The sequence below is a fragment of the Candoia aspera genome, chromosome 1, assembly GCF_035149785.1.
Source record: "Candoia aspera isolate rCanAsp1 chromosome 1, rCanAsp1.hap2, whole genome shotgun sequence".
Lineage (NCBI taxonomy): Eukaryota > Metazoa > Chordata > Lepidosauria > Squamata > Boidae > Candoia > Candoia aspera.
The window spans coordinates 24,965,769-24,991,202 of NC_086153.1; the positions used below are offsets into that span (position 1 = coordinate 24,965,769).

The 25,434-nt window shown below is 39.6% G+C and overlaps 1 protein-coding gene across 1 annotated transcript in view; it reads left to right on the plus strand.

The window, feature by feature from the left end:
- The window catches only part of EXTL3 (exostosin like glycosyltransferase 3), a 167,308-nt gene that overhangs the window by 120,713 nt on the left and 21,161 nt on the right, over positions 1 to 25,434 (plus strand). The gene's annotated exons all lie outside the window — the stretch shown is intronic.

Below are 25,434 nucleotides of genomic sequence, written 5' to 3' on the forward strand. Positions count from 1 at the left end.
ATGTAACAGGGAAGAGGCGGTCCCTCAGGTAGCCTGGCCCCATGCCATGTAGGGCTTTAAAGGTGGTAACCAACAAACCCGGAAGCAAACTGGTACCCAATGCATCTCGTGCAGCAGAGGTATTACATGTGCCCTTCTAGGGGCACCAAAGATAGCCCGCACGGCTGCATTCTGGACCAGCTGTAGCTTCTGGATACTCTTCAAGGGTAGCCCCATGTAGAGTGCATTACAATAGTCAATATGGGAGTAAACAGGGCACGAGTGACCGTTCGAAGGGCCTCCCGATCCAATTATGCCATAAGATTTTCCCAATTTGCATATATTTTTATGGATTTTACAGCAAAATAAACTTCAAGATCCAGAGATTGTGTATAACTTTCAATAACAATATGAGTTTTCAGGTTACAGTGAAAGCCTGAATATAATGTGGCCCTAATTTTTTAAAAAATATATATTTATTATTTTATACGCTAAAGTACAAAAAAAGAAAAGAAAAAAAATAAAGAAAAACTCTAAAAACAAAAAATAGAATAGAATACATCCCAGTGTTTGCATAAAACACATCACATTATGAAGTGACACACTTTTTGAACAACCAATGGAAAGTCATACAGATCCTTTTGAGTTTTTCCATGGCCTCTTTACAGAGCCAGTTTGAAGGCTGAAAGTGAACACGTACTGAAGATTTTTTACATCTGAGGTTGTAGTTTCTTTCCAGTTTCTTTCCAGTTATCTTGTTCGCTACAAGCCAAGCCCCTTATATCCAAAGTTCTTAATAGATCACAAAAAGATTTTGGTACATATTTTAAAATTACTTTCAAATTTTTAAACATTAATTTCTCTTTTCAATGCCTTGTGAATAAGAGTACAAATATTAAACAAAAATGGAACAACCTGAGAGCAGGTTCAAATTATATGTGTTCCTTTAAATTTGTTACATCTCCAAAATACGAAATTAGTCAACTAACCTTTCTTGAATATCTACTGAGGTGATCAATATACATGAAAAAATATGTTTAAAATTTTGATAATTGATAAATAATGGATGATCGTTATTTATGATTAATACATGTAAGACACATGCCTGACATTTTTAAGAATGATGTTTTTAAGATTTGGTAAAATATTCCAACTCTAGATTTCGAGTTCTTGGGCATTATCACTGAGGCATTCATAGTGTAGGCTCAGAGGTATGTTTTGTGGACTCCTTGTTCAAAGAATAGAGACTGTAGACAAATCCAGGTATAAGTTAAGTCAATGGGAAAAACAGCGCTAGCCAGTTTCCAGGAAAAATGAAGTCGTGATCACATGCCCACTGGTTTCTCTCAGGGCTCTGATTGGCCCTGAGCAGAGATTACTTACTCTGCTCCTTTTAGTGTGTAGTCACTCATTGGTTAGCTTTTTTGCTTCATCCAAGTTCAAGATTGCTTTTCTTGGAATGTCAGTCAAGGAGGACAGTAGTTGACAGTGTAAGCTTTCAGGCACAGGAGATTCTGTTTCTCTTATCCACTATAAGAACATTTCATGAGTGCTAGTGGAGATTTCTGCTGGATATTGCAGAAGTAAGATATTCTGACATTTTTTCCATCCTATGAAGCAGGATGGCCCCTTTTAAGCCCTCTGACATTGTTCTGAGGGCTGCAAATGTAGTTCACTACATAATCGGAGCACCTTGTAGGCGATGGGGCCTTGTGTTAGGCTTGCTGTTTCCTCACAGTACCATCTTTGTAGTATTAAATCTACCTGAATTGTATTAGATGAAGTCATCATCTTTGGGTTGGAGAAGTGGAGGAAGAAATAGGGTTCGTGGAAGAGGCTCACTAGAAGAAAGATTAATCGATAATCTTCTGTCTTTCTGGAATGATGGAATAGCATATCAGATGAATACCATGTAATTATATGAAGTATACTCAGTGTCCTCTTTCTACTCCAGAATATTTTTTGACACAGGTTGCTTAATTAGAGTAAATAACATTTGCTCACTTTTGATGACAGGTCTCGTATTGTTGAAATCTGAAGCCCATGTCTTGTAATTTTTGCTGGGGTAGTTGTAGATGCTGGGTTAACAGTAGATGTTATACAAAACGAGATTTGAGAGGGATGGGAAAAGAGCTTTGTATGGTGATAGGCATACAAATGTACCTCCCCACAATACTTGTTGGCACTTAGAGGTACATCATATTATCTTTCCATCAAAAGCAAAGCTAGACATTCAGTGCATATTTTTAAAGTATCTCATTTAGTTTGGGGCCAATTTGAGACTGGAGAGAAGTTAAAATGTGGGTTGTACATCCCAATACTCATTCAGCCAGTCCAGATTCTTGTGATTGTGGATTTTGAAGCTCTAGAATAAAGAACCAATTAAAGGACAAAGCTTTAACCTTTTTTTTTAAACAGGAGAAAAGCTGAATTTTGTAAGAGAAGGCAACATAAGGCTTAAGTGTGAGATAGGCATGAAAGCCAGCTCGGTGACTTTGGGCCAGTCATTCTCTGAGCCCAACCCACCTCGCAGGGTTGTGGTGGTGGGGAAAATAGATGGCGGGAATATTAGGTATGTTCGGTGCTTTGAGTGTGTGTGTGTGTGTGTGTGTGTGTGTATAAAACTCCAATAATAATAAAATAATAATTTATTATTTTGTCATCTAGGAACTTGAAATTGGGTTAAATGAACTTAATATTCTAGCTAATGGATCATATTGTTCAATTCAGACAGCAGTGAATGGAACATTTTTTCCCCAGGAGCAGTAATATAAAATACTTATCTCACTGCAAATGGGCATTTATATTAGTGTTGCTGAATATTTTGTATTCAGCAACACTAGTATAAATGGCAACCATTAATTGGCTACTAAAGCAGTTAATAATCTGTTGTCCACATACATTGCCATTCCCCTCCCCCAGACCAAGCCTCCAGTATTTGATGACAAAATCACCATACCATCTTGCTTTTTATCTGCTAAAAATGGCAATGTATTAATGTATTAACAGACCTATTTTGCAATTAACCCCACTAAAACCAAAAGGATCAAGAAAAGGGCTGAAAAGCTTTTCAGTGAAATCAGCACACAATCAATACTGCCTCCTAGTGGACTGTGGGGACAAGAGGAATTGTAACCCCAGGCTAAAAAAACGTTTATCTGGATTGGCTTAAAAGATGTTATTTTCGCCAAAAGCACCAGTAAATCTAATAATAGAGGAGAGGCAGGTACAAAGATTATTTGTATCTTCAGAGTTTACAGAATATATAAAGCCTTTTCCTTGCTCAGTCTATGGCTGAATTCACATTGCACCTTTGGATTGAAAAAAACTTTTAAAGTGTTCTGTCTGATGACCTGGAATCATGAACCTTGTATTTAGGGCTATGTGTACATTGTAATCCAGTGCAGTATAGAATATAGTACTGGCTATAGAGTTCAGCTTTCAGAAGATACCAGAAACTCTTTTTTACATAGCCTTTTCTAGGATATACAGTCCTAGAAATACACATAGTTGTGTGATAGGGTTTATTTTATTTTATTTATCAAATTTATCACCACTCATGTCCCCTACAAGGAGGGACTCTGGGCGGTTCACAATAAAAACATTCAACCACAATGTAATATAAATACTATATAATAATATCAATAAGCAATAAAATATAAATATATTAAAATGGAATAGAGTCCAGATGGCTAAAATTCTCTCTCTGGCTTCGCACAAAGTTTTGTTTTGGGTGGGGTGACACACCAGCAGAGTCAACTTAGGCAATTTCCAAATTTTTGACACGCCGAGCCCAAAAGGTTCGCCATCACTGTGGTCATTTAGTGGGTAGTCTGAACTCAGCCTGTATGGTTATTTCATGGTTTAGTACATCATTAAAATCCTGAAAATTGGATTGAAGAAACCATGGGATGGTGTGTTCTGCAAACACATTCCCTGATGTTGGTCAGAAATTTTATTTCAAATGCAGCAAGATGAACCTGTATTCTTTTATATTCATCTCCCAGCACTTTTTCTTAGTTTTCTGGCCCTTTTTCCAGCCAAGTACTTCCCAAGAAAACCCTGTGTTGCCTCCCTGATACATCCATACTGTCCTTCACAGGTAGGCTGCCTCCACCTATTTTAGTTGTAGAGTCCCTTCTCCCTAGGCAAAATGGGAAATCTTTTCTATTTTATTTTCTGGGTAGGGACTATAGTGGTAAATCTTGAATGGTCAGTTTTTTTGGAGGGTGGTGTCCAAGAAGCTAACCCTAAATTAGCAATCCAACATTCAAGAAAAATATTGTTTGAATGCCCTCCAAAGAGCCACTGTGACATTAGTAGTTAAAGCATTGGACTAGGATTAAGGAGACCCAGGTTCATATCTACCTTAACCATGGAAGCTCACTGAGTGATTTTGTTCCAATCACTCTGTCTCAACCCAACCTACTTTGTTATTGGGAAAAATTGGAGGGAGTGTGCTGCCTTGAGCTCCTGAATGAAAGGCAGGATACAAATCTAAGAAGGACGTAAATCAGTCAGTCAATCCATCCATCACATAAATAAACCGAATAAATGATGATACGTGCAGATATAAACTTAACATGAAAACAAACCAAATGCACTTAATAAAAGTAAATAAATTATCTTGTTATATCTGCCTTCCCTCACCGAGGACTGATGGCTTTTCTTTTTTAAACTCACTAAACAAGAACTGATTTGCTCTACTTTCTCCTTCCACCAATGTCCCAACCACTCCAAACTTTCCTCACAGTTCCACCCGCCCCCCCAAATTAACAACATCTTTCCTGGGTGGAGAAAATAATTGTGCCATATTATGGGTGAGTTTGCTTAGACTGAGAGAATAGTGACCATCTAAAGACCATTTATTGATTTCATCTAAAAGTTGAAATTTTAATTGAGAATATCCTGATTTACAACCCCAGCCTCTCTTAGCCACTACAGTACAGATAACAAATTGTACAAGCTACAAGGGAATATAAGTCATAGATTCGGCACAGATTTTCTTTTTCAGTATAGTTTGTTTGTATCTGCAACCCTACTTATACTTCCCATTCATTGACTCTGAATACTTTAGTAGGAAAACATTCCACGTATCTGAATCCCATGAGGTTTAAAGCCTGATAGCTGAAACCAAGGAATGGAACATTTCCCTTTCTCAAATAGGGGTTGTGATGTGTTTTCTTTCTTTACTTGGTATATTTTGTTGCAAGCTATTAAGCACAAGGTGTGAGGGTTAAGGAAGCAAAGTTTTTCTCTAATTAAAAATGGAAGGGGTGGGGTGAATTGGCATCATTTAAAAATTGTTTTTCCTATTAACGCCAAAACCATTTCAAGCATCATAAGACTGCCAGGTGCAGAACAGTGATAATGCCACCGTGACAAAGTGATTACTGATCAAAGCACCTAAAGCAAGCGGCTAATGAACTCCAACAAATTACAGTGTAGTGATATGGAATGCCTTCTGCATTTTGAAGTAGCAGCAACTGCTAAAGTCATAGCAACCAATACACTGAAGCTGCAAACTGGAGGAGAGCCAGTATAATGGAGTGAGTTGAGTACTAAGTTTGAATGCAGGAAATTCAGGATGGGTTGAAATCCACCCCTTTCCCTTCAGTCATTGCAGAAAGTCTAGTTAATTAACATAGCAAGTAGAATTCCTCCTTTTTCACATCTTCCAGTTCAATAAAAACAGTTTTCTCTATTGTTAGAGGCAGGCTGGATCAATTAAGGATAATATAAATTGGGGAGAAAAGGATTTTAGGAGTACAGAGTGATGGTGGGACAAAATGAAGGATACAATAGTGAGAAATGATTAAAGATTGGGAAAGGAGAAGGTGATAGAGATGTGTAAGGTCTAGTTGAGATGGGATCTGGCTACAGTAGGCAAAGGAGCAGAGGAATAGTTATGGCAGAAGGATTTGGTAGCAGTTGGTAATCTACATATTAATCCTTTGATGAATGTAGCATCAATGGATTATATGAAGAAATGAGTGAGCATGATTGGTTTCAACTTACATCGGTTTTCTTACATGATGCCTAAAGAAGCTCATCCTTAGACAATCGTGCCTTGTACCCTACACAGTTAGAGTGGGTAGAAGGGCATATTTCCTCTTTTACTAGCACTCCTGTGTGACCATGCTATTGCTTTTTCTTTGTTCCAGTTTGATTCTATTTGTGGAAACTTGGGAGAAAATTGCATGTTGGATTTGTTAGATGAGAAGAGTGTATTTTTTGAAAAATATATTTTTTCAACAAAGGAAAGAATAAAGAGCCAGTTTTGCCCATTCTTGAAGTACATCTCCATGCAGCAAAACATACTTATTTTGGAAATAGCAACGATGATGCAGCTTTGAAGCAGATGATGACAAATAGCTGCACAATCATGATATTAGCACTTGAATATTTTTTTTCCTGTGTTTATGGGAAATCAGTGTGGCTAAATCTTCAGATATGATAAAGTCTCCTTTGATGAATAGCTTTCCCTTGTTACAAGAACAAGAGTAGATTGAATTAGGAGAATACCATCTTTCTACTAGCAGATCAGTCAACTGAAATTTCACAAAGCATTGCCAAATTTTGTTTGATTGCAATCACTGTAAGGGGGCTTTTAGTCTACTTCGTTTCATTAACCTATGAATGTGTTTGCTACCAGGTGTTAGAATAATTTCTCTCTTTTTTACAGTATATCATATTGCTTAATTTTAATTTTATTCTTTATTTTTCTTGTTTTGCCTTGTTCTTTCGTTAAGTGGATTTGTCTTTTGGACAATTGATTTCTGACCATAAATAAAAAATTTAGAAATGTTTTCCTTGAGTCAAGCTGAACCCTGGGAATTTTTTTTCTGGTCTCCCATCCAAATACTAACCAGTTCTGACCATGCTTAGGTTTTTTGAGATCCAGCAAGGTGGGCTAGGTACTGCTACCAGATGTAACAAATCTGTGTGTGTATGTGTGCGTGTATAAAATATGTGCAATATGAAAGTAGTGTGTGAGCCCTAATTGACAGCACTTATGTCAAAGCTGCTCAATTCTACCCTCACTAAAAAGACTACACATGACCTCAGTGGATAAGTCAGGAGTTGAATATATGTCTCCCTGGTCCAAATCTGATACTTCATCCACTGTGTGATACTGGCTTTCATATTAAATGCATTCCCCATCATCCCCAGCTGGGACAGAGAAGGTAGTCCAGACAACAACACTGACTGAGGCTTTACATAATTCAGTGGCCCTGTATTCTGTCTTCTCTCTTTTTTTCATTCTCTGTGTGTGGTTATATGCATCTGTATCTGTGTATTGAATGATATCAGCAATATGGAAGGCTGGTGAGTAGGGTAGGGTAACAGCTTCACTGATAAGAATAAGACAAAGCTATCTTGAAAGCGAGTTTTGAAGAAGAGTGAGCAATACTTGTAACTTGATATTCAGAGTGGGAATTTTAGGTGTAAGGAAGTAGCAGAGGAAGATGGTCTGTCATTTAAAGCAAGGATTTGGGAGTATTTCTGCAAGTAGCATCAGAGGAACAAATGTCATAGGGAACTACAACATGGAAAGGAGAACATTGGGTGTTAGAATTGTGGAGTCCGGATTAGGTGAACTTTATTGAAACCCAAACCTGTGGTTTCTACTGCTATCCCCTTCTAATGCAGTCATGCCCAGGTTTTTTAACCTTTGAAGCATTAGGGTAGTTGCAATTACTCTGGGGATTAGCTCCAAACAGTAATTGGGATGTCTTGTAAAGAAACTAAAGAAGGATGAGGAATGGTGCCAGCTCCAGTTATGAGTACACTACTCCTGACCCCAGATCAGAGACACATGTTTGTAATCTGTGCAAAGATTTGAAGTTGGTTGATGTCTTCCCCATATTGCAGATGAAATATACTGTATATTAGTTTGCATTTAGCACATATAGTATGAGAGTTTGTGGCTGGAACAAGAACAAGATCTTCCTGTCTCAACATCTTCCCAGTCCCCCAACTCAATCCAACCTACCAAAAGCATTGCACTCTGTAGCAGTTTGGATTCCTGGTGGCAAAACATGGGCAGCTTTTGCATTTTCACAGGTGACATGGGTAGACTGGGGACAGCAATTCTGGAGATCACAATTAGCCTGGTAAAATAATCTTTTCTGCCAAGGAACTGTATTCATCTGATGTAAGCCAGTTCTCAGAACTGAAATGAAATAGAATTACAAAGAATGACAAGAATGACTGCCCACAATACGTAGTTGCCAATTGCCTTTCCTTTTCAAAACATCCTTACACTTCTTCTGCCAGGTAATGAGGTTTCCTTTCATTTAGTCCATTTAACTGAGCAGTAATGTAAAAAAATAATGCTTGTTTATCTTACAGAGTGAAAATGTTAAAATTATATTCCTTAAAAGAAATAAACTAAACAATTTTGCTTTTACTTTTTATTACACGTGTACTTATATTTAGCAATTCAAATAGTAATGCATAGACGGAGTCCTGAATTTTACAAGAGGTATCCCTTCCCCCTCCCCATTTTGTTTGCGATTTTTTCCTTGCAGATTACTTTAGGAAAGGGCATTTAGCCTAGGTTGGAACCAATCAATTGTAAGCTTTTAGGATCCTTTGGTAATAGATGCTTTTAGTGTCCAGTTCTCTACTATTCACAGCTGTTTCTATACTCCAGTGAACAAATGTGTATCTGTAAGGAAAATTATGTAGTTCTTAAAAGGAAGCATACATACAGAGATAGAATCTGCTGTGAAGATTACCTATAGCTAGCGGCCATTCCCCCCAAAATTGGTGCAGTACATTCTTGCACTCATTAATGGTTTGAGTATAATAAGAAATCATGGAATTTGTTTTGCCTTTGAGGAATATTCTTAAATCTAATAAATGTATCACCTTTTCTAAAAGATGGCCACCTTCACATCAGTGACAAAATCCTGGGTGTTGAAATATTTCCCTACTAATTTTGGGATATTGCATTATTTGAGATCAGATTTGTGTCCATCTATTTCTTTTTTCATATGGACAGGCCAATGGATCTAATATAATGTACAGCAAGACATTACTGATAGTATTGATCACACTGGAAGATGAATAGGGTCAGTTAGCCCTGCTTCATAATTCACCTTGGGAGAGCTGCAATGTCCATGTGCTATATCTGTAGGGAGCTCTGACACATGGTTCTGACAGGTGCCCATGCTCCTTTCAGTTGCACAGGGTAAGGGTGGTCTGAAACCAGGGCTATCGTTGCTGCCAAGAAACAGGGTTTTGCAGTTTAAGGAAGCTTAGGACAGACTGGGATCAGAAATCATCTAGTAGGCAGCTTTTTATTTGTTTTATTACATCAGTCCTACAACTACTACACAGCTGTTGAACAACCTTGACCAATATTTTGAAGGATTTAGTTTAGCTTCATCAAGAGCAGCTTCTGTAGAGGGGTTGCTTGGATCTGCTAGTAAAGCACATGGTTAAGTTCCCTCCCCCACCCCACCAATAAAAAATAATTAGTGTGGGAAGCTAATAAAAAAATCAGCTCTTCACATTTTTGTGTAATGCCCATTATTTGCAGTGAATTTATACATAAATACATGCTTTTTAGATATAACCTCCGTTATTTTTTGCCCAGGCACCCAAAGAAAAGGACTTGTATTTTTCAAAGACATGTCATAGTTTTAGGGGCAGATGCTGCCCTTTCCACTAGAATTTCACCAAGTGCTACTTTTTATATTGGAAGAAATAGAGCCCGTTAATTTCTGTAGGAGAAAATAAATATGAGGATACTGCTAGGATGGAGCTAAAATTGTCCCTGGGGGCATTGGGTTCTTGGTAGAGGCAGACTGTGCAGTCTTGCAAAGGCATCTTATCAATACTACATAAGCGGAGTTATGAGTGCATCTCAGCAAGTGGCTGCATCAGGCCAGCTGTGTCTGAGCTTGGATGCTAAGCAGCATCAGATAGCATATCAATTGGAGACCATCAGAGAATGCAAGGGCTGTGATTGATTGATTGATTGATTGTGTCCCATCAAGTTGTTTTTGATTCCTAGTGACCACACAGATAGATTTTCTCCATGATGATATGTCCCTAACCTCGTCCTTCAGCACTTTCAACGGTGCCCCCATCAACACTGTAACTTGAGTCCATCCACCTTGCAGCTGGTCATCCTCTTCTCTTTCATTCCACCTTTCTCAGCATTAGATCCTTCTCCAGAGAGCTGGGTCTTCGCATAATGCAGGGTTTCTCAACCAGGGTTCCGTGGAACCCTAGAGTTCCGTGAGAGGTCACTAGGGGTTCCCTGGGAGATTACAATTTGTTTAAAAAATTATTTCAAATTTGGGCAACTTCACATTAAAGAAGTAAGTTTCATTCTTTATTCTTAAAGAATACTGTTAATGCATATATACAGGCCTACCATGAAACGAATAAAATAATTTTGTAACTTCTACCCTATATTTGAGCCTGAATCTGCAGGGGTTCCCTGAGGCCTGAAAAATATTTCCAGGGTTCCTCCAGGGTCAAAAGATTGAGAAAGGCTGCCATAATGTGTCTGAAGTAGGATAATTTGAGCCTGGCAAGGACTGTAACAAGAGAAGAAAGATGAAAAAGAACCCCAAAGAAGCCAATTGTAAACTACTTCCACATCATGCTGACCAAAACATATTAACATGTCTGGAATCTCCAGCAGTTGTGTTGGAGTTGAAGCAGACTTTACTTTATCTTATTACCTGAGAATTGTCTGTCTTAATATCTGCACCTCTCCCAGGTTTCAGACTAAGGCCTTTTCAATCTTCAGGGATCTTATCAATGCTTTCAGGAAATGACAAGGGTTGAATTTTGGTCCTTCTGTGGACCATGAACTACAGCCCCCCCCCCCCCAACATTTTGGCTTACTGTGTCCTATAGAACTGGATAAGAGCTATTAAAAATCGAGTTACGTCCTAAATGCAAAGCAGACAATCAATTTAGATATTTTGGTGATGTTACAGTACAGTAAATTTGGGGTTTTTAATGTAAAGGATGAATATATACAGATGCACACATAAAATAATAACTGTTCCTCTTGAATTGTTGTATGTGAAATTCAGATTAATTTTTCCATCTACAGAAACCTGCAGCTTGAACTCAAATAAAGAGGTTGTCCCTACAGGAGAAAGTCAGTCTAGCAGTTCTTATTAATCCCTGTGGCCATGAATATTCAGTCTCCTGCTGTGAGTCATTCATTTTAAAACTCTTCAGTTCTAGATAGTCTGATGCAACTGCTACAGGGCACTGTGGAGCACAGCATTTCTTTCACTGTTGTGCTATAAATTACCTTTGTCATCCACTGCTAGAGTATATTATTGCTTTCGTTGTAGATCTCAGGGGCATACTTGTTTGTGTGGTGTGTGTGACTGTATGCAAATCTGTATCCTATTATGCAGACACTCTGAAGGCTGCAAGATGCCTTGTGGATATTAAGTAGTGAAATCTGCAATTTATATGTGTTTAGACTTGCAGGTGAGTAGAAATATTCTTGAGTTGCTAAGGGAACAACATTGAAAATATTACAAGTTATTTGTTACAAGACAACCTCAGCAGTGGATTGATGAAGTTACAGTACATCTTCAGTTCTTGTGCTGGTGGAATTCATTGCCATATGAAGCTTTGGTAACCATAAACTGGCATGATGTGTGTTGTTTTGATATTTTATTACTATTTTAATTTGTTGTTCACTGCTCAGAGTTGAATACTAAGTGGGCAGCTATTTAAATTGAATTAAACAAACCACAAACAAATGAACAGGTATCTGATTTCTCGGTACTGCTTTGAGGCTTATCCTTAACAGTGCTTACTAGATAATGCCTATTATCTACCATGCCTGCTGTGTACAGGATGCCTTGAAAAAACTGTCTCTTCATGCCTGCTAGAAATAGACTAGCTTGTCTGGAATGGCACATTGGGGGATTTGGGTTAGGATAATTCTGGCATAAACCTCAAATTCCTATTTCTACAGCACATTGCTGGGTCGTTGGAGGATGAATACTGTTACTCTGAAGCTTATACATAATTTTTATATGTGCATCTCTACTTACAGCATGCGCGTGCACTCACACACACACAAACCCAGTCCCTAAAGCTGTTATTTGCTTCCACCAGAACTCTTTCCTAAACACACCACCAAAATTTGGTAGCAAAACACTGAGAATCTGCAGCTCAATATTCTGCTGTTATACAGATTAATATGGTAGGCCTAAGATTAGACTTAAACCATCAAGATATTGTTAAATACCTTCTCTACAAACCTAAAAACTGGGGAAATCCTGGAAAATTGGGTCTCAGTGAAGGGGGTGGGGGAGAGGAAATGGTTCCCAGCTGCTGAAAAGTGTCTGCTTCTGTTTTATTATTGATCACTTTGGCTTCAGGGAAAATGTTGGAAACAAAACTCTTTGGAGTTTGTAACCACTGTTGCTGGATGCAGTTGTTGTGATGTTTGCATGGGAAGAGTCTACTCTCCGCTTATTCCTCTTTATCAGACATGATGCTCAATTATCTCCTAATTATTATTAAGTATAGAGCAAATCTGCTTTGAAATGATAGTGTAAATCTGAGGTCAAGACAGAGAGGAAAGCAAAGTTATTTACATGCTTTTCTCTGTTTTAAAAATGCTCCATGATGGTGGCAAGATGACTTATTTACATAGACTATTTGCCAGGGATGAAGATGGATGACTGGAGAAATTATCTGCTCTGTCTCTTTGAATAAGATCCTCAGCATAACTCCATTTCCTACCCACCTATGATATTTGAGGCAAAAGGAAATAGCTTCCTACACTTACTTTCTTTTATGCCTTCCAAAAACACAAATTGAATGCTGATTTAAGGTAGCTTGGTAAATACTGCTGTGTTTGCATTCGTAGCTTTCTCTGGGGAAGATTGGAGTGCTGGCAAAAGCTGTCTCCGTCTTTTATCTTTTGCAGCTCCATTTCAAAGAAATTCTTTGTGGTTGTGAATTTTGTAGCATTTTAAATATGAACAGTTTCTGAAAGAGCTTTTCCATTTGAGCAAACTGGTTCCTCCTGTTTTTAGAAAGCCTTTAAACTATTTGTTGCATTTAGATGTTAACTACACTCAATCTAGGAATATTGCAAACCTGAATAATTAATGCTGTTGCTGGAATTCTCAGACAAATAGCATAGTCTACCTGAAAGAAACTCAAATTTTCCTGCAGTCTTCAAAATTTTTCATAGTATTTCCATTTGCACAGTAGGAAAATTATGCTTTTGTGTTGTGTCTGCTGAAAATGTGGAACAGGTGTAACTACGCTTTCTTTGTTGTGGTCTTTATAATTCACACAGACCAGTTATGCACCTGTGTAGATCCCATTTGAAATCTTGTAGCACAGCGGTCCCCAACCTTTTTGGCACCAGGGACCGGTTTCGTGGAAGACAATTTTTCCATGGACTGGGGTGGGCTTTGGTTTCGGGATGATTCAAGCACATTACATTTATTGTGCACTTTATTTCTATTATTATTACATTGCGGCAGCCATGGAGACAGTGGTGGAGAGTGGAGGAGGTGTAGGAAGGTAGAACTTGGTGGAGGATGGGTCAGCAGGGCAGGGCTGGAAGCGGCTGAGGGCAGTGAAGGCGCAGGAAGTCAGGCTTGTCTGGTGGTCCAGCTGTGCAAGGCTTGGAAGGTCTTCCCAGTTCTGGATCCTAAGAGGCGAGGTCTGGAAGCTGAGCCTGAAGAACGGTTGTCCCTGACAACACATTCCTCTTTTTCCTGACCTTTTATTCTTTTTCCTTCACGCCGTTTGGAGATAGCAACCAGTGGGCTTTCTTTCTTTTTGGCACTCTTTCTAACTGTCAAGCTGGGCTCTGTTGCAACTTTTCTGCCGTTGCTGCAGAGCTCAGCACTTTTCCCACCATTGCTGCAAAACTCAGACTGCATTCCAACAGAAAATCTACCGCCACCCCTGATCTGACAGGAGGCGGAGCTCAGGCCATAATGTGAGCGATGGGGAGCGGCTGTAAATACAGCTTCACTCGCTCGCCCACTACTCACCTCCTGCTGTGCGGCCCGGTTCCTAACAACCTAACAACTGGGGGTTGGGGACCCCTGTTGTAGCTTTTACAGAGTTCTTGGCAGGAGTCCCACCACAAGTGTATAACACATAACTAGACAAGGCTCACACTAGTCCTCAATTCAGTTTTAACTGCCACAGTGACAGCACATTCATGCTCTGAACTTGTCATAGATAGTTCTAGAATATCTTTATTTTATTTTTAACTTTTGTGAAAAGTTCTTCGAAGAACTTTCTCCCTCCACAGGCCTTCAGGCTCTGAAGGCCCCGTTCTGTAAGTGCCAGTGTTACAGAAGCAAATTTTCCCTTTGGGTGGATACAGCTTTTGCCATTTCTGCATTACAGAGGACCATATGGTAGAATCTCATAAGCAGGCATTTAGTAAATTTATGTATTGTAATAGTTCATTCCATTTCCAAGCCATACTTTGAGAGCAAGATCTTAGAGATGCAGAATCTAAAGCTATTGTAGTTCTTTTGCTTTGCCCCTCTCCAAAATCCTTATGTCCAGAAATTGCCTTGGGACTTTCTCACCTCTTTTTGAGCATATCAGAATCCTCATCTCTGGCTAGAAGTCCCCAATCCTCCTCTGCACTGTCATCAGCATTAGGAGACTGTGAGTTCTAGTCCCTCCTTAGGCATGAAAGCCGGCTGGGTGACTTTGGGCCAGTCACTCTCTTTCAGCCCAACTCACCTCACAGGGTTGTTGTTGTGGGGAAAATAGGAGGAGGAAGGAGTATTTGGTATTTTCCCCGCCTTGGATTATTTGTAAAAAATAAAGGTGGGATTAAAAAATAATAAAAAAACAGGGAAAGAAGAGAAATAAAAGGAATAAGAGCCCTATGGTCTGCTCCAGACTGGCCAATATAATCATAGATTTTCCACCATGTCAGTTGCTTCCATCTTCATTATCATTGGCACAGTCACTCACTGAATTAGACTATCCACTCTGTCAGGTCCCCCTCAAGCTTGATACTTGATATCAAAGTAAGAAATTCATAATAATCTCCTCTAAGGCTTTGTGAGCCATTTCTCTACACCCTGAGGTGGTTAGGACTATTGTCCTTCCTCTTCTGTCTTGAGATTGTTGAGCCCAAAGCCAATCAACTTCTCACTGTCTTGCTTTTGGGGAATCCTGTTTTCTAGTTCCCATCAGTTCTAGATCTTTACACTAGCATTCACAGCTGTCGGGATTAACCCTTAGGAATTGCAGCATCAAACTTACTATAGTCACAGTCAGTTGGCATATAATTCCTGGAGCAGCCTACAATATTATAATAGGCACAAACTAGCTTTCCACTCCATATTCTTTTTGCCTTCATCCACTTAACCACCATGGTTTTCCACCTAACTATGATAATCATTTTAAGTAATGATCCTGTAATGGATGGTTCTACATTCCATTGCTTTTATGCTTCTAGGACATGACTGTTCTTCAGGATGTCCCTTCAAGGCAGTCCTATTTGAGCTCCAGCTCTGCATGGCTCTTTCCCCACTACTCAGGATTAAACATGTATTTAAAAATCTTTCAAGTGCCCTAGATCCTGGTGATCTCCTCCATTTCCACTATCATGAGAATAATTTGTAAGAAAGGAATGACTGTGTCTCTGATGCTTCCGTGGTTCTGTTGGGTTTTCCATCTGTTTTGTTGCCCAATGCTCAGCTTGGTGACCAGGCACCTGGCTACTGCAAAAGGATTCTACTAATTTAGTGAATAAATTTGCTGAATGACACAATCCCTTGGCCTGAAAGTTCAGCAGCCATCTCAAACCTTGGAGGTAAAGAACTCTGTTTACCAGCTACTGCAGACTTGTCACCATGATCCCAGTCTTGCTCGAGAGGACTTAAACCAGCTATTAGGTGACAGTCTGTTGCTGTGTAGAGAATATTCTTTAGAGTAAAAAAGAAAGGGTGCCACTTCTTACAAAAATACCGTCTCCCTAATTCTCTTATAGTGAGGCGTGTCGGGTTCCAGAAATCAGCCACATTCTCAGAGAGGAGGGTAGGAGGTTGGACAGTTTCAGTGACAAATTAATTATTCTGGGGCTCTCTTCCACATGGCCACTTATCAGACCTGCATGGCAAAATACCACATGCATTCTGAAAGGATCTCAAATAATCTCATTTGGTTTTTTGATCTTACAGTTGGAACTTTCTTTACTCATGGCTGTATTTTATTTATTTATTTGTTTGTTTATTATTCACATTTCTATTACTGCCCATCTCCCCCCAAGAGGGGGACTCTGGACAGTTTACAGTAAAATTCTCCTTAAAACCTCAACATAATAAAATCACCAAATCAACACTACAATACTAAAATAATGAATTTAAATATAAAATCCAAGTGGAAAAATTTCCATTCAGTAGGGAGAACTCTAAGTCACCAGCCACGCCCAGGGAGAACTATTGTCCTTCCCATCCCAGGCGAGGCGGCAGAACCAGGTCTTTGAATGCACACATGTATGTGTATACATACATACATGTACCTCTGTTTGCTGTATTTACCACTTAGTTCTAATCTTAAATCCTTAGGCATTCAGTCAGTATTGCACTTCTATAGTACATTTATTTATTTCTCAAATTTAGGCACCACCCATCTCCCCCAGAAGAGGGACTCTGGGCGGTTTACAATAAAATCCCACATAAAACATAAACATTAAAATCACATAAAACAATTATGATAAAACACAATAAATAAATAAAATCCAAGAGAGATGTAAAATCCAGGCTGGTGGGAGGGACTCTAGGGTGCAAGCCACCCCCAAGAATGGTTATTCACTTTCCCGCCCCAGGCGAGATGGCAGAACCAGGTCTTCAGGGCCTTCCGGAAGGTCAGGAGTGAAGGGGCCTGCCTCACCTCCGGGGGCAAGATATTCCAGAGAGTGGGGGCCACCACAGAGAAGGCCCGCTTCCTGGACCCCGCCAGATAAAATTCTCTCACGGACGAGGTCCATAATATGCCCTCTCTGGATGATCGGGTGGGGCGGGCCGATGTAATAGGAATGACACGGTCCCTCAGGTAACCTGGCCCCATGCCATGTAGGGCTTTAAAGGTAATAACCAACACCTTGAATTGGACCCGGAAGCAAACTGGCACCCAGTGCAGCTTGCGCAGCAACGGTGTTATATGTGCCCACCTAGGTGCACCAAAAATAGCCCGCGCGGCTGCATTTTGGACCAGCTGAAGCTTCCGGATACTCTTCAGGGGTAGCTCCATGTAGAGCACATTGCAGTAGTCTATATGGGAGATAACCAGGGCGTGAGTGACTGTTTGGAGGGCTTCATGATCCAGGAACGGGAGTAACCGGCGCACAACCCGAAGTTGCGCAAAGGCCCTCCTGGCCACGACTGCCACCTGCTCTTTGAGCAGGAGTCGTGAGTCCAGGAGAACCCCCAGATTACGCACTGAGTCTGTCTGGGGCAGTGCCACCCCATCCAGAACTAAAGATGACAGTTTCCCGGAAGATGAAGCCCCATCCACCCACAGCTGCTCCGTCTTACCAGGGTTCAGTTGAAGCCTGTTGTTCCCCATCCAGACCCCTACAGCCCCCAGGCACCGAGAAAGGGCAGTCACTGCATCACTTACCTCACCTGGGATAGAGATGTATAATTGGGTATCATCAGCATACTGATGATACCTCAACCCGTGGTGACGGATGATCTCACCCAGTGGTTTCATGTAGATGTTAAAGAAGAGAGAACCAAACCCTGCGGCACCTCACAATGGAGGGGTTGAGGGTCGGATCTCTCCTCTCCTATAACTTAACGGTCTTGTTTTATTTCAGAGAACACCTCTATGAATTAGATTAAGTTTACTTAATTCATGTGCTTAATTTTTAAAGTACATATTTGAATCCAGATGACTCATCTACAAACAAGGTTTGGGCATGGAAACTTAATATTCTAGTCCGAAGCTACATGACATTTTGTAATCTGGAAGTGAAAAATCTGGGGTTCCCAATTTTGCTACTTCTGAGAGCCAGTTGGAATTTTCTTTCTTTCCGCACTGTTGAGCTACTGCACTGGATATATTTAAGTCGGCTGAAAGTGGTACCTGTTTAATATGTCGAGCTGTAGTTTAAAAAGATGCGCACATGCCAAAAGTTTTCTGTGGGGACTGTCTCATTAGTGATCCAGCAGAAATTCTGCTTGATGTTGCAATATCAAAAAATCGTAGATGATTCATATACGCATACATGCATACATACCTATCATGTTATTCCCTCTTGAGGTAGGCAAAGATGATGATGATTTATTGATTAGCTGTGAGTCCATATCAGGATACAAAATGTGTAAGCAGAGTTATGCAGAGCACATTAAAAGAATAAAAATTAGTAAGCCAATGCATTTAAAGGCATGTGATAAGAAAAAAAGAAGGAAATAGAGCTAAAACTAGTTTCACCATAAATAGTGACTTTTGCTGCCCATTGTGCCTTGAGCTAATTGAGGCTTTCACATAATGCTTGTTAATAGGACAGAGAAGATACAGACTAACCTTAGTTAAATCCATGCCACATGCACATTCCCTACTAACAATAAAGATTCTATTGGTCAGTTTAGGCACATTTGGGCCAATAAGCCACAAGCACAACCAAAGCCCAGGTTAACCCCAAGCATGCTTATGCTTTTCTATGCAAAGTGGGATTTCTAATCTAGAGGTAGTCCTGCAAGCCAACATACTGTTGCCTGCTTCCCACCATTAGGAGGTATGTGCAGTGTAGCATCTGTATCTTAAAACAGCTGAGTTGCAACACTGAATAAATGTGTTGTGGAATAAAAGGGGCAAACTGCTATTTTCATGAATGACTCTCAGGACAGCTTCCTTTCATTCAAGAACTCTGGTCTGCTCAACTGGCTTACAGTGGTATCCTATCTCTAATTGATGTTTTTAATTTAGTTTTTTCAGTATATTGCTTCTTATGTGCTGCTCAAGGGGCTACAATTTGGGAGCTGCTGGCATTGGCCAGAGTCAGCTCATTGAAGAAATGTGGCAGTGAGCAACAACAGATGGAGTTGCAGAACTGAAAATACTCAACCAGACCAAATTGCCTTGAATTCTTTATGTCATTTAAGGAAAGGACTTTGTAAATGGGCCTCATAAGAAGGGAAGAGGTGATAAGTCTTGAGCGCAGATACCAGCTTTGATCTTACCCTGTTTCTAAGGGTTTTTCAAATGGTTATAAATTTATAGTAAAGGTAAAGGTTTCCCTTGACATTAAGTCCAGTCGTGTCCAACTCTAGGGGGTGGTGCTCATCTCCGTTTCAAAGCCGAAGAGCCAGCGTTTGTCCGTAGACACTTCCGTGGTCATGTGGCCGGCATGACTACACGGAACACCGTTACCTGCCCGCCGAAGCGGTACCTATTAATCTACTCACATTTGCATGTTTTTGAGCTGCTAGGTTGGCAGGAGCTGGGACTAGCAACGGGAGCTCACCCCTCACATCAGGAAAATGGAAGAAAGTGAGGGAACAGTGCTAAGAGTGAGCTAGGTTCATTGATGACAGACACATATATTCAGAAGGTTACTTTCATTAAAGGGAAGTGATGCATATTAGTGTATAAGTTTTAGAATATGACAGGCTTTTGAAATTGAAAACTTTTGACTTTGGAAGAACCATTCTGACCTTGAAATGGTCTTTCTGAGTGACCAGAAGTGATCTCACCTTTAAAAAGGCTATTTTGAGGATAGAATGTTTTGCCTTGAAACATTTTTGTACACTTTTATGAAACCTAAATTGGCAAATAACTCTATGAAAGTGAAAGTATTAACCCTTTTTGCAGCAGCTGAGAAAACAAAACTTCTGTGAATCTTCATTAGGAAAGGATTAAAAATGAAACTGCCAATATTATATGGTTTCTGCTCATATCTATGGTACAACTGCATGTAGTTGTGATTCTTGGATCTCAAAGCAGAAATTGCAGAATTGGGAAAAGTATAAAGAGCAATCAAAAGCATCAGAAGAATGTACTTTCCCTGTCCGTGCAGTGGTAAACAGACTTTTCAGCTTAGAAAAAGTGTGAGTCCATGTGGGACTTGAAAGATGCATGGAGAGCAAAACATACAGTAGAGGTTAGTGATTCCTCTTTTGAGCCTAGGGATAGAAAAATATTATATGACAAAACAAAGGAGGAGAAATAACTTTTAAATGGAATTATGTCATCTCTTATCTCCATGTGCTATGATTTATGATAGTCTTGGATGGCTGAGTTAAGTAAGAGCCTGGCATGAATAAGACATAAAATGGTAGGCTCTGTTATAAAGGTAAACCAGCTCATTTTGTGTAAAGGAGGAGTTATAGGTAGTTATCACAGTGGAAGGTTGAATACTGCAGTGACTGCAAGCATGAGGAAAGGCAGTGAGAGATAGCCATTGTTCTATTTTTTTCTGTTTTTCCATTTTGTTCTTGGCAGGATTGTTGCTGATTATCTTGGCCTTGCTGTTTTCCTAAGCCATCACCTCTCCCATTTTTCTTCTTCCTGCTCTCCTCAGGAAAGTGCTCTATCCATCACACCGTAGGGTAGTATTCTACAGTTCATCTCTGTACCTCTCTCCCCACCTCCTGTCTCTTTTTAGTTGTCCCTGTCCATCTTCCTTGAACAAGAACATTGTGTTCTCCCTTTCCCTAGTTCTTTAAAAGGCAGGATCTGCTCCTTACAAGGGGGAAGATCCTCCAGAATCAATAGTGCAAAGCCAGATAATCAGAGAATTGCTGAGTTGTGCTTGTTCTTGACCTTTCTGGACTTGAAACTCTTGTTACTGCAGACAACCTCTGCTTTGTCACCCCATGTTTGTATCTGTGAGTAGGAAAAGGAGATCCCCAGAGCCTCTTCTGTAAAGCTGTTAAGTGATGAGCTGTAATGAATGATTGTACCATTAACCTTGCTTTAAGTAAGAGTGTCAAAACACTGTCTCAATATACTCTTTTCCATCACTGCTGTAAACGCCCACAGAGGTGCCGTGGGGTTAACAAAAGCTTCCTAATTTGTCAGAATCTTTTACTCAAAGTTACTATGTTTGAATCTGTCAGCAACTCCACTTTCCTTGCAAAATATTTAGAAGCTCTGCCAAGGGAAGCTTTCTTTGGCACCATTACCATGTGTGCCTTGAACTCCAAATTTAAGAAGTGCTTCTCAACCTTTTTCAGAGACAGCTTTACTTAAAAAAAATTAAAAAGAAGCTCCTGGCATGAGTGACGGTCACCTGTTATTCATGATCTTAATGATCATTTAACACCAGCTTCTCTCATTCAGAACCCTTCAAGCTGCAGTGGCCTTTTTGCTGTTGGCAGCAGCACCCCAGTCACCTGGCATCTTGTCCTTGCCAGATGGTTCATTCAACCTAAGATGAGAGCAAGGTGGCATGACTCTACTATACCACTATTTACTTCTCTGAGTAGTAAACTCGGGATGGCTCCTACTTCGAAGAGGCATATCCTGTGGATCCTGGCTTTGTAGACAGTTTCAGAGACCATTTACCAGGGCAGTATGTTCTCATGTGAATATTGTGGTTAGGTAGTTAGACCACAGCTCTGTAAATATTTTCAGATCAGAGATATTTTACTAGTGTGGACTCTAGTACTAGCACATTATGGGATGTAGGTTGCCAAAATCAACATGCCTTGTTAAAATCAAATTACAAGAGACTCCTAGCAAAGTGTTCAGGGACTCTAACCCTTTTACTGCTGACTGGTTGGGCTCTGCTTAGCTCCACAGCAGTTACGAACTATTGGTGACATTAAAGGTGATGCATGTTGGAAGTATCAGGAAGCAGCTGATTATTTTTCACATATTTCAGAAATGCCAGTGATATTTTGGGCAATTAAAAAGGAAATACTGTATAGTAAAACCCTGATAATTGTACTGTTGGCCTAATTTTCCCCTTAGGACAACACAGTGGTTAGAACACATATGTTAACACTTCATTCTTTTGCATTACAAGCAAATAGTCCAAAAGCAGCTTCCAGATAGAAGCGAATCCAGTTACAGTGTTTTTTCTTATCAATGCTGTCAGTTTAGCATGTGTTTTAATTATATCTTGAAAAATTAATAAAAAATAAAACATTAAAAAAAACACATATGTTAACATTTGTGTTGTGGCCAGTTAAAAAACTCTGCATGCCCCTTCCAGGTTTGATCAGTAAATAATGAATAATTGCTTGCTTGTGAAAGCTACAGTATACAAACTAATAATGATGATGTGTACATTTATGAAACAGTATTTATATATGATTGGAATCCTAATAATCAAGAATGTGCATACATTCTTTCATGCTTTAAAGTTGCAACATTTCAACCATGGGTTTATATGGATCAAAACAAACTAAGGCATTTTAATAAGTATCTTTCTTTGTCTGCTTATTAAATATATTTACACTGAGTGTAATAAGGAATATACATGTTTTAAAAGTGTTCTTGCTAGGTTGAGGTTTGCATGAGTAGTGATGATCTTTCCAAGTTTGACTCTTGACTTTCAAGTTCAGGGTCTCAGTTTAATCCTGTTTGTTTGTTTCTTTATTGTTCACATTTATATGGCCACCCATGTCATATGAGGTGACTCTGGGTGGTGTACAACAATTAAATAAAAACAGCAATAAGTAAAAAACGATCATTATAAAAAGATAAAAGTAATTAATAGAAGAAGAATATATTAAAAAATTATACCAACTTTGTGGAGAGGGGAGATGGATGGTGATGAAATTCGAAATATAAATTAAAAAGTAAATAAATAAATGTCAATCATAATAGAGCCATTTAAGAATGTTTCCCATTCCCAAATATCCCCAGGCCTGACGATATAACCAGGTCTTGAGGGACTTCCTAAATGATAGCAGGGAAGGAGCAAGCCTAATTTCAGGTGGGAGAATGCTCCACAAGAAGGGAGCCATGGCAGAGAAGGCCCGCCTCCTGGGACCCACTGGCGGATGGAACCTGTAACATGCCTTCCCTGCTAAATCATATTCTTTAGCTTGACCTCCTTATTCTACTGGCTCACTTTCAGTGGCTGTCTTTATGGCTATGTAATGCTTTGGATTCATAGGCAAAAAGATCCTTTGGAGCAGCATAACCCTGGGAAGAGCTTCAAGGAGTAAAGAGGGATGCTATGTTCATGCCACCAGGTGCCCCTAAGCACCTTTTTGTAATCAGAGAGGACGTGCTGTACAACCCTACTATTTGTAGTTTGGTTCTTCTAGGCAGAGGTCCTGGAGATCTGACTTAATGCCGAGAGAATGGATTTTTGGGCTTTTCCAATACGCTAAGCACGTGAAAAGGGTACCAGCCCTTTGTTTAAACGATGTTAGTTTATTTGTCTAGTCCAGTCTTGTCACTTTTAATTGGCAGTGGGGCTCCAGGATCTCACAGACAGAAAGACTTTTTGCATCATCTGTTCCCTGATATTTTAAATAAGAGATTTGTTTATTGGTCTTTCTCCCCTTGGTCACTTTTTAGGACAAAACATCTCTTGAGGTAGTTCATTAAAATAAAAACACATATAATACAAATAAGAGGAATAAAACATTAATAAAATCAACACTTAAAGCATGTACTTTTTTCTGAACTCAGAAATAATTTCAGAGCAGTAAAATCAGAATAAAGCAATAAAACGCATTCATATGGAAGAGTTTAGTGATTAGAGTTTTATAGATGGAGCTCATTCTATCCCTGTGTGCTTATGCTGATCCTTTATTTTTGGTGTACAGACCTGGGTTTGCACAATGCACTAAGCAAAACTAAAATGGGGTTAAGTAGCTTATGGGAATCCAGCTGTTATTTTAGTGTACTATGTGAAATACGACGTTGGGCCATCATATTAAGCCATAATATGATTTACTGGGGCATAGCAAGTTGTGTGAATGCAGCCGTGAAGGAGTAGAAGTGGTTCCCAGAAGGCCAATTTCAGAGAGTAGGAGCTGGCACACAGTGTCTGGAGAGTTGCATGATGCCAAGAGTTTTATGAAATTAAGCTGTGGGCTGCAAGTTCTGCAACTCAGAATATATAAAGAAAATACAGTAAAGGTTATGATGCACTGCATGAACTTCTGTTGAAGTTCACACTAAGACGTGCTGTATCTACTTAATTTCTACCCCTTTTTCAACCAGCATCATCAATGCAGTATGCCCTCCCTGTTTTATCTTCACAAAAAGTTTTTGTGATATTAAAGGCTAGGGTAAAACAGTCTGTCCTGTTGCCTATGAGCTCCAGTGAGCCTCTGGACATCTTTAGTACATGACTTTTAAAAAAAAACTTACATTAAAAGCATTGAAATAGGTAGCATGCCACAAGTCAAAGCATCAGCTCCCAATTTATTTTAGAGAATGCCAGTGGACCCACATGAGCCCCATAGGCATTCTTAAAAAATATTTGAATTGTTGTTGTTCACCACTTTGGAAGTATGCTTGCCTGCTAGAAAAGGTGACTACGGTAAGCTGAGGTGGTTGAGAGGATCCTAGGAGGTGGCTGTGAGTAACCTCACCAGTTTGCCTTCAAGTAATAGTTGTGATGGGGAGGGGGTTGTGGGGGCTTCTGCTTCTTTTCATTCTTTTGCTATTTTCTTGAAAGCTGTTCTGGTATTGCAATAGCTAGTGTGGAATTGCCACTGTGTGATCAAAACCAATAGTTCTTTTCTGACACAAACGGGGGAGAATCAAGCTAAGGCTAGGAAGCGCAGCCTGCTTTGATTTGTTAACAAGGATGTTTTTCAGGTCCCTGTGATTTTCTGTGGAAGAGGAAGAGGCCTCCATCATCCCTGCCCATTTTGGCAGGAGTGAGATGGTTTATGCTGAGTCACCATGTCAGAACTCCTCCAAGGGGGCAGACATGTTCCATGTTCCTGGCAGCAAATTATATTTGACATTTAATTTGAAACATAGGCACAAAAACCTCCCTGTGATAATGGGACCAAGTGAAGCAGAGTTTTGAATTGGCAGGATTAAATGCTGTTTTAATGTTACCTTTGAATTTTCTTTTCATACTCACTGCTGGGCATAGTGTGGATTCCTAAGCATATCAACAGGTATAATACTAAAATATATATTATGTCCATTTAACATTGACAGAATTTTCTGTTTTTATTTTTAAAATGCTGCCATAATCTGGTACTGGTTAATAAATAAAACTGGTTTGCTTATTTTTTTAATAGGCCATTTGCTGGAACAAAAATTGTGCATTGATCAGCCATGCAACCACATTGAATAAAATAAGACTGCTGTAAAAAAATTAGTATCTTAACTGGTAATACCAGTTGGTTGAAAGTGGTATTATCATTGTTGTTGTTTATTCGTTTAGTCGCTTCCGACTCTTCGTGACTTCATGGACCAGCCCACGCCAGAGCTTCCTGTCGGTCGTCAACACCCCCAGCTCCCCCAGGGACGTGTCCGTCACCTCTAGAATATCATCCATCCATCTTGCCCTTG